The sequence below is a fragment of the Lolium rigidum genome, chromosome 3 (assembly GCF_022539505.1).
Source record: "Lolium rigidum isolate FL_2022 chromosome 3, APGP_CSIRO_Lrig_0.1, whole genome shotgun sequence".
Lineage (NCBI taxonomy): Eukaryota > Viridiplantae > Streptophyta > Magnoliopsida > Poales > Poaceae > Lolium > Lolium rigidum.
This window is the reverse complement of record NC_061510.1, coordinates 162,964,383-162,974,803: the sequence shown is the minus strand read 5'-3', so window position 1 is coordinate 162,974,803 and position 10,421 is coordinate 162,964,383. Positions and strand designations below refer to the sequence as shown.

Below are 10,421 nucleotides of genomic sequence, written 5' to 3'. Positions count from 1 at the left end.
TAAGCATATTATAATTCAAATATGAGAAAATTCATTAAGTAATTGGATAAATCAATACTATAAAGTAATTGGGAATATAATTAAAGCTCATTAGAGAAAACCTTGAGCTTTATTGATTTCACACACATAATACATTGTCATTACAATATTCCAAATGAATTATAAGAATTACAACACATGACATAAATGGAGTAAATGGAAAAGGAAAATGAAAATTACAAAATATTACAAATAGCTACACTAGCTAAATTCTTCAAGTAATTCTTGATAAACACTTGATGAAGAATTTCTTGATCACCTTTTGATCCCTGCAAAAACAAAACAAGAAGAAACAGCAACACATTATGCCAAGTGGCAATGCCACTTGGCAGGTTAGTCAAATAAGTGAGTTTTTGGTGGATAATATCAAGTCTGTCGAGGGAACCAGGACAGAACCCAAGTCTCAACCTGTGAAGCACACAGGCAGCTCACAAGGAGAGCTGCATGCTCTCCACACACACAGCCAAGGGAGGAGAACCCAGCAAATGCCTTGCTGTCGACCAAAGGAGTGAAGTGAGGGGCAGTATAAAGACTTTTCACAGCAAACCCTAGCAGCTCCATCGACAGAAGCTTCACCAGGGTAAGAACACAAGAACAGGAAGAACACATAACCAACAAACCATCCAGAAACAGATCCACCAAGAACTGCTCACTGTTGATCAAGACACCATGGAGTAGATCAAGCACAAGCTAGCCAGGAGGAGCAGGGTAAGCAAACAAACCAACCAGAAGCAAATCCTCTACACCAACACCTTTGTCTAGGAGCTGGAGTGAGGTATAACCAGAGAATCATGAGCAAGCTTTGTTTTGCTCATAAATAAGCATATGCATCAATCACAGAAGCAAAAATGGGTAGAAACCCTGTTTGTATCATCACTTGGCTGCTAGCCATTTGGTGCAAGCAAACATGGGAGAGGCTAGCAGGAAATTATCCAAGGGAACACTGGTTGTGTCAACACAGTGACACAACCAAGGAAATCCAGCAAGGATTGATCCTATCTAGTCAGCCAAAATCACCTAGCACCTATATCTAGCTACACCATCAGACAGATAGACAATATAGTGTCTATTTATTTTGTCAACATTAAAAGCCACTGGAAATCTAATCATGGATCAACCAGATAGCATGTGAGATCCACAACAAAGCCATAGAGGGAGAGCTACCCTTGGACAGCATCAAAGAGCTATCAGGGCCACCTCAAACCCACAGACCAACACACCAAGTCACTGCACCATCACCCAATAGGGTGCAGTAGTGAGCTAGGGTTCCCAACCAGTGGTTGGCATTCATCTAGCTCCAATATATCAAGCAATAGGATCATCACTGACAAACAGTTCACCTCAATTATTATCCATTTAATTAAACAAGGCTACACAGATAAATGAGACACTTGCACAGACACTTGCACATGATCCAGAGGATCACTGCAAGCATCAGCAAGTAAAAGCATGCACCAGCACATGCCAGTGTGTCACACAGACACAAGGAGAAGCATCAGTGAGACACAAGCAAGGAACATCAGTCAATCATCAAGCAACTGATGATCAGATGATCATCGTGGCTTGAGCGAGCATGCAAGTGCATGCTAGAGCCAAGCCTAGCACCAACCATAGATCATATAAATTAAACAGCCACAGATCATGAACAATTGCATCACAGATAATCAAATAAATGATTTATAATTGTATCTAGAAGCACACCAACAAGAAGTAGAGCTAATTAGTCAATGAACAAGCTCAATAGAGCTTTACAGTGAAGCAAAGCTCCTGGAGCACCACACAGATAGCACTGGCACTTGCATAAGCAAGATATTGCTCACAGTAATCAAGCCAGGGCAAGAAATATGAATACACTTGATAGTCTAGCAGCAACAGTAACAAGAACAGAGGCATATGAGTAGCTGCAAGCAAGTAATACAAGCATAAGCGCAAACTCATGGCATATAGAAATTGCACAGAACCATGCACAACAAGGATACAACAGCATAGGCATGGCAGCACAACAGCAGTAACCATGACAGTAGCAAGGCAGGGCTAATCATACAACAGCAACAGGTATAGCAAGAGCATAAGATGGCCATGAACACAGCACAGCAGCGGAGGAGCAAGTGCTGGTGTACTGGCAAAGCCAGCACACCAAGGAGATGGAGGCCAAGGCATTCATAGGAAGGAGAGGAGGAAGAACAGGTAAGAGAGTGAGGGAGGCGAACGTACCTGGGAGCAGAAGCTGTGACGCAGCCATGGCGGTTGCGGCGGCACAGACTAGGCCACGGCAGCGCCAAGCCATAGCCAGGCTAGGCCACGCGGAGCGCCACTGGACACAGCGCACCACTCGCAAGCCGCCAAGTAGCCCAGGGAGGCCTGGAGCGTCCGCCGACATGCATCGCCGGCGAGGACCGCAACCCTAGCACTAGAGAGGGTTGAGGACGAGCGAACCAGGACGCGCGTGTCAGATCGATGCGGATAGATCGACGCGCCGTCATGGGCCATGTCGATTGAGCACCATGACGGGGGCCAACACCGCCGGAGTCTGCCGGAATCGGCCGGCGACGGCGAGGGCGACGCAGGCGTCGCGAGAGAGGACTAGGGTTAGGGTTTCTGTCACGCGAGAGAGAGAGAGAGAGAAGTGAGGCTGGTCGAGCCAGACCAGGTGGGTCGGTTCGACCTAACCCACTGGGTTACACCGATAGGTGGGCCCAGGGGTAATTTAGTCATTTCCAAATTCTCCTCAAACTGAAACTTTGACCAAATTTAAAAAAATAAATATAGCTCTAAAAAATAAATAAAAATATGTAAACCACTCAGAATAAAATTCTCTATCATAATAAAATATGAAATGAAAATTTTGAGACAATTAAAAATTGAGTCATATTTAAATGCAAGGAATTAATATTTTAATCATTAAAAATCACACTCTATATTTTTAATGATACAATAAGTCCATAAATTCTTTTGGACTTAAAAACACCTTGGCAATATTCCAAGGTAGAAGTTTACTCTTAAGTAGTATCCTTAAAATTGTTCTTAGTAATTACCTCTAACATAAAATAATAAAACACCGGGAAGGGGGGACAAAACCCTAAAAACTGAAAGCATGCATAATTGCTTCTTTAACCATTGCCCTTATCAGACAATGATGCTATCTTTCAGAAATAGAGGACAAGGGTCAGTCCACACCATCGAACTGCAACACTTTGGAGTATTCAGGCAAGTTCATCGCTTGCTCATGTCATTTGAGTATTTTTACCAAATTACTTGCAAAGTACTATATTTATCACTCTTGCATGAAAAGCAAAAATGCTAATTTCATAACTATGAATATGACTAAGTGGTGGGCAATGGAACCATGGTATGAGTATGGTGGAGTGATACGTCTCAAACGTATCTATAATTTCTTATGTTCCATGCTAGTTTTATGACAATACTCACATGTTTTATATACACTTTATATCATTTTGATGCATTTTCCGGCACTAACCTATTAACAAGATGCCGAAGCGCCGGCTTCCTGTTTTCTCGATGTTTTTGGTTTCGTAAATCCTACACATGAAATATTCTCGGAATTGGACGAAACAAAATCCCACGGTCTTATTTTCCACAGAGCCTTCCAGAACACCGAAGAGGAGACGAAGAGGGGCCACGAGGCGGCCACACCATAGGGGGGCACGGCCCCACCCCTGGCCGCGCCGCCTTATGGGGTGGGCCCCTCGAGCGTCCCCCGACTCTGCCCCTTCGCCTATATAATCCTTCCATCGTGAAAACCCTAGTACCGAGAGCCACGATACGAGAAAAGTTACTGAGACACCGCCGTCGTCAATCCCATCTCGGGGGGTTCTGAAGATCGCCTCCGGTACCCTGCCGGAGAGGGGAATCATCACCGGAGGGCTCTACATCACCATGCCTGCCTCCGGACTGATGCGTGAGTAGTTCATCCTTGGACTATGGGTCCATAGCAATAGCTAGATGGTTGTCTTCTCCTCTTGTGCTATCATGTTTAGATCTTGTGAGCTGCCTATCATGATCAAGATCATCTATTTGTAATGCTACATGTTGTGTTTATTGGGATCCTATGAATATGGAATACTATGTCAAGTTGATTATTGATCTATCATATATGTGTTGTTTAGGATCTTGCATGCTCTCCGTTGCTAGTAGAGGCTCTGGCCAAGTTGATACTTGTGACTACAAGAGGGAGTATTTATGCTAGATAGTGGGTTCATACCTCCATTGAATCTGGTACAGTGACAGAAAGTTCTAAGGTTGTGGATGTGCTGTTGCCACTAGGGATAAAACATCAATGCTTTGTCTAAGGATATTTGTATTGTTTACATTACGCACAGTACTTAATGCAATTGTCCGTTGTTTGCAACTTAATACTCGGAAGGGGTGCGGATGCTAACCCGAAGGTGGACTTTTAGGCATAGATGCATGCTGGATAGCGGTCTATGTTCTTTGTCGTAATGCCCTAAGTAAATCTCATAGTAGTCATCATGATATGTATGTGCATTGTTATGCCCTCTCTATTTGTCAATTGCCCAACAGTAATTTGTTCACCCAACATGCTATTTATCTTATTGGAGTGACACCACTAGTGAACTGTGGACCCCGGTCCATTCTTTTACATCTGAAATACAACCTACCGCAATCATTGTTCTCTCGCTGTTCTTTGCAAACAAACATCATTCTCCACACCATACGTTTAATCCTTTGTTTACAGCAAGCCGGTGAGATTGACAACCTCACTCGTTAAGTTGGGGCAAAGTATTTTGATTGTGTTGTGCGGGTTCCACGTTGGCACCGGAATCCCCGGTGTTGCGCCGCACTACACTCCTTCACCAACAACCTTCACGTGGCCTTCATCTCCTACTGGTTCGATAACCTTGGTTTCTTACTGAGGGAAAACTTGCTGCTGTGCGCATCACACCTTCCTCTTGGGGTTCCCAACGGACGTGTGCATCACACGCCATCAAGACTTTTTCTGGCGCCGTTGCCGGGGAGATCAAGACACGCTGCAAGGGGAGTCTCTCACATCCAATCTCTTTACTTTGTTTATTTTCTTGCTTTATTTTATTTTCTGTCTTGTTTGCTTTCCTTATATAAAAAACACAAAAAAAATTAGTTACTTGTTTTACTTTATTTAATTCGGTTTGCTTTACTTATTTTTATTATTGTTAAAATGAATACTCCTGAGAACACTAAGTTGTGTGATTTCACTAGCACAAATAATAATGATTTCATATGCACTCCTATTGCTCCACCTGCTAATACAGCAGAATTTTATGAAATTAAACCTGCTTTACTAAATCTTGTTATGAGAGAGCAATTTTCTGGTGTTAATACTGATGATGCTGCTGCCCATCTTAATAATTTTGTTGAACTTTGTGAAATGCAAATGTATAAGGATGTAGATGGGGACATTATAAAACTGAAATTGTTTCCTTTCTCCTTAAGAGGAAGAGCTAAAGATTGGTTGCTATCTTTGCCTAAGAATAGTATTGATTCATGGACTAAATGTAAAGATGCTTTCATTGGAAGATATTATCCTCCTCGCTAAAATTATATCTTTGAGAAGTAGCATTATGAATTTTAAGCAATTGGATAATGAACATGTTGCCCAAGCATGGGAAAGAATGAAATCTTTGGTAAAGAATTGCCCTACCCATGGACTAACTACTTGGATGATCATCCAAACCTTTTATGCGGGATTAAATTTTTCTTCGAGGAACCTATTGGATTCAGCTGCTGGAGGTACTTTTATGTCCATCACTTTGGGTGCTGCAACAAAGCTTCTTGATGATATGATGATCAACTACTCCGAATGGCACACTTGAAAGGACTCCCCAAGGTAAGAAGGTAAATTCTGTTGAAGAAACCTCCTCCTTGAGTGATAATATTGATGTTATTATGTCTATGCTTGTTAATGGTAGATCTAATGTTGATCCTAATAATGTTCCTTTAGCTTCATTGGTTGCTCAAGAAGAGCATGTTGATGTGAACTTCATTAAAAATAGTAATTTCAACAACAATGCTTATAGGAATAATTTTGGTAACAACTATAGGCCATATCCTTCTAATAATGGTAATGGTTATGGTAATTCTTATGGTAATTCTTACAACAATAGTAGGAGTGTACCCTCTGGTCTTGAAGTCATTCTTAATGAATTTATTAGTACACAAACTGCTTTAACAAATCTGTTGAGGAAAAGCTTGGTAAAATTGATGTTCTTGCTTCTAAAGTTGATAGTCTTGCTGCTGATGTTGATCTTTTAAAACTGAAAGTTATGCCTAATGAAACTAAAGATATTAAGTCATTTGCTACAGCAAACGCTATCCAAGTTTGAATTAATGATAATATTAGAATGATGGCTGAATTGCATGCTAGGTGGGCAAGAGAAGAAAAACTTGCTAAAGAGAATAATGTAGCTAAAGTTTGGACTATTACCACCACTAGTAATGTTGATGCTTCACATGTTGCTAAACCTCCTACTATCAATGGTAAAATAATTGGTGTTGGCAATGTTTCTACTTCTAATACAAAGCATGCAAAATTGCCTGAAACTGCTGAAACTGTTTGTGATAAAAGTGCTGAAATTTTTCAGAGTATTGGGGATAATGATCCCATTGCCTTAGATCATAATGGTTTTGATTTTGATAATTTTCATATCTCTGAAGTTATCAAGTTCTTGCAAAAACTTGCTAGAAGTCCTAATGCTCTACAAGGATTCGGGTCTATTGCAACAAAATTGTTTGTCGCAATACATGCCGAATTGTGGCAATACGTACATATTGCCACAAAATGAAATTTGTTGGCAGCCGTTGCAATTAATCGCATGGTAATAGGTTATTGCCACAAAATTACAATCGTGGCAATAAAATGTGCTATTGCAACAACCATGTGAGAAGTCGCCACGCTTTGCCCCGTGGCCACATGCACTTGATGCCACAGTTTGGTTTGTGGAGATGTCTTACTGCAACATCCAATTAATTGTGGCAACTACAAGTTCGTGGCAATAGATTTTTGTGGCAATAACCTATGGCAACAACCGCTTGTTTCGTGGCACATACTCTTCCGTGGCAATAATCAATCGTGGCAAGAAACTATGGCAACAATCCTTATTTTTATGGCATTAGTCATTTTGCCACAAAGCACTATGTTCATGGCATTAACTTATGGCAATAAACATTCCAGCAGGTAAAATGTTTGTAGTGAGAAGGTACACAAAATCACTTTATTTCAATAATACTTGATAGATCACTACAAGTTAACATTTGCCAAACAACAAAACTACATCAATTTCAGCATAGTCACTGGCAACAATGCACACATCAGAAATGCCCACTATTTCTGTTAGCAACACACAATATCTCAGCATTTATTTGCTAAATTCCACACATCAACACATAAAGTTGTTCATTTGTGATCTTCTGATCATCATTCTTCATGGAGTGGGCAACATTCTTCTCCTTCCTTGCTATCACTTTCACATAATCTTCATAGGAAGCCTCCCACTTGTAGAATCGCTGAGGACATCAAGAATTATGATGCCACATCAAACCAAATTTATACCTAGAAGCAGCAGTGAAATGCATTTAGTGCGTCAAATTAACATGAATGTCAAAAGGAAAAGGATAAGATAATTTATTCTCTCACAAAAACAAACACTACAATGGCAGCATGAAAAGATAACAAGTTGAAACATTGAGCATAGAAAGACTGGATAGTGCTTCTTGAATACTTAAACTGAACCTTATTAGCAGAGCGATGAGAACATGCTTATCCCCAAGTGCAGTCATACAAAAGAAATACAAACTGAGCTAGCAAAATATGTGTGGGCAAAAACATATATGCATACATCAATCGGACCAAGATAAGGGAACGACCTATGAGAAATATGGAATATGCATTTTGCATGATGCCATACAAATACCCCAGAAAGAAATCATGTTCATCTAAAAAAGAATATCATGTTGCATTTACACAGTAAGCAAACAGCTAGCATTCACGTGTCTGTGATATAGCATTATAGAATGATCAATGACAGCATTATAGAGTTTAAACTATTTTAAGCCACACACACAAGTACTTAACATGTCACTTGAAATTCTCATGGGTTGCTACGAGCTGATCCAAAAATTATGAATTTAAATCTTGTCACAAGTGTGATGATAGTTATAGCTTTTACTAACTTTTAGTTGTACAAGTATTACGGAAAGATACATGCTTCTCGTGATAACTACAAGTTCTAGTTAAGAGTCATTTTCAAACGTTGCTTCAGAAGAAGCAGTTTTGGACTTGATATAACTTGCCAAAAGGGATGATTTTATACCGACCCTGTTATTTTTTGCGACTGATGGGCACCCGCTTCTGGCTTCTTGATGTGCCATCTCATGCTACCGCCACCTGCGCTGTTGTCTCTGCCTACAACACCATCACACATCTTGTATGTCATAACACAAGTAACTCGAGGTCGATAACATTACATAAATCATGGTATATTGATTGACTGCAGTTTAAATGTAAGGAAATAGTCAAGAAGTATGATTGGCAGGGGTCACCTGCAATTCTAGCATTACTGTACAGGTACAGTAGTGTGGAAAAACTGCCATGAAATTTAACCGAATGTGCCTCCTTACCTTGTCAGTGCACATGTAATTAGAAGCAAGTTGTGGCAAAATCTGCATATGCTCATTGCAGACCTTGCAGGGGCAACTCTCACATTAGTACTGGACTTCAAGGCAGCACTAGCGGCAGCCGCCATGGACAAAGCCCACACGGACCATGTTGCCTGCCAGCATGCACGTTAGTTGCTCCTGTACTTGTGATTGCTGGATTTGTAAATACACGTGTATTGATTTCTAGCTAGCCCAATAATTGAACCACTGAAATATAAACTGATCGTACCAAAATAAGTAGATAGTTTAGTAGTGGATTGAGATCATTACATACCAGAAACTCAAGCACATATAAATAAAATTGAATTCAGGAATACAATCTTCTGATTACTGGCACGTTAGAGGGGCCTCACAGCATCGCTTCCTTCATGTGAAGAGGGGCCTCACCAGCAACAGCATGTCACAGTCGAAGACAACAGCCGCAGGTTAGGGACATCGCCAACGACAGGAGAAGCAATTTGGGGTTGTGGCCAGTGGCAGCCTGGCAGCAGCTCTGAGGATCTGAGGACGTTTCTAGGAGCAGCAGCTCGGTATGGTTGTCGGGGAAGACTCGGACTTTGTTCAAGGGGAGACCCTTCTGTTATCAACCCAGAGAATAGGCTCTCAGCTAATGTGATAAGCAGAAATAAACTTGCAACTCACTCATGTGTAAAGTTTATTTATTTAACTAGCAGCAGCAAGTGTGGGCAAAATCTCACCAGATCACCACAACTGATATGCGTCAGAACTACTGAATTAGAACAAGCATAAGCAGGAGAAACTTGCTCCAGCACGACCATAAGACTCACGGTAGGTGCTAGATAATGAACTAGTGAGGCCTAGCTATTTCTTAATAGCCTGTGGTTTGCATACATTGACTTGTATGCCACAGAAACTAGTGTCCTTACAGTACAAACTGATGCATATTACACTAATCGGTAGATTCCAACAAGTTCAGGGACAAGAAAGTAACTAATCTTTATCTACTTCTAGTTCAACCGATCCATTAGTTCAGCCAACCTTATAGTAGCAATCCATTCCCCAAATTATAGAAATAAGGGGAATCCTAGCATCGCAAAGCCCTTCTGGAGCCGCAGCTGCCTGCAATAGCCAGGTAAGCCTAATACAAGAACAAATGTGCAGACCAACGGACAGCTAGCGGGCCAAAACCATCATGCCATCAGCGACCCTATCGACAGCGGGTGCGTACCGTTGTTGACGACGATGAATACCACCCTCACGGCAGGCTCTTCACACCATGAACTAGACAGATCGAGGAAGAGGCGAAATACATCGGTGTCAGCGACCGAACGACAGCGTCGGCGTTGGCACAAGGGCGATGGCGCCTCCATCGATCTAGATCGGATCGGGCGGACGAGAGAAATCCCGCAAGGAGAGATGGGGGTCGAGGAGAGGCTGAGGGGCGAGAGGTGGGAGAAGCCAGTGGAGGGGAGGAGGGGCACCGCTGGGGTGATCGCCGATCTGGAGCCGGCAGAGGAGGTGATGGGGAGGGGTGGAGGCGGCGCTCGAGGGTAGATGGAGATGAGACGAGTGCTTGGTACGCAATGGGGTTTTTCTCGACGCGACTTGGCATGGCCGACCAGACAGATATTTTGCGCCAAATTTTGTTCTCCCGGGCGGTCCAAAATCGAAAACCTTAAAGCGCCAAGGAAAAATTGGCAGATTGCGCGCATATTTGCTCTAAACATTCTGTGGATAGGGGCGTTGGG

General features: G+C 41.9%; 1 long non-coding RNA gene across 3 annotated transcripts; it reads right to left on the bottom strand.

Moving 5' to 3' along the window:
• Window positions 1-7,254: 7,254 nt before the first annotated feature.
• On the bottom strand, window positions 7,255-10,004 carry LOC124698547. 3 transcript variants are annotated; one of them, XR_007001004.1, is made up of 4 exons: window positions 9,902-10,004; window positions 8,674-9,289; window positions 8,371-8,458; window positions 7,255-7,606 (listed from the first exon to the last, which is right to left on the bottom strand). It is a non-coding gene; the product is annotated as an uncharacterized LOC124698547 (long non-coding RNA). The 3 variants fall into 3 exon arrangements; XR_007001005.1 differs by lacking the exon at window positions 9,902-10,004 and adding an exon at window positions 9,712-9,777; XR_007001003.1 differs by lacking the exon at window positions 9,902-10,004 and having other exon boundaries at window positions 8,674-9,771.
• Window positions 10,005-10,421: the final 417 nt, after the last annotated feature.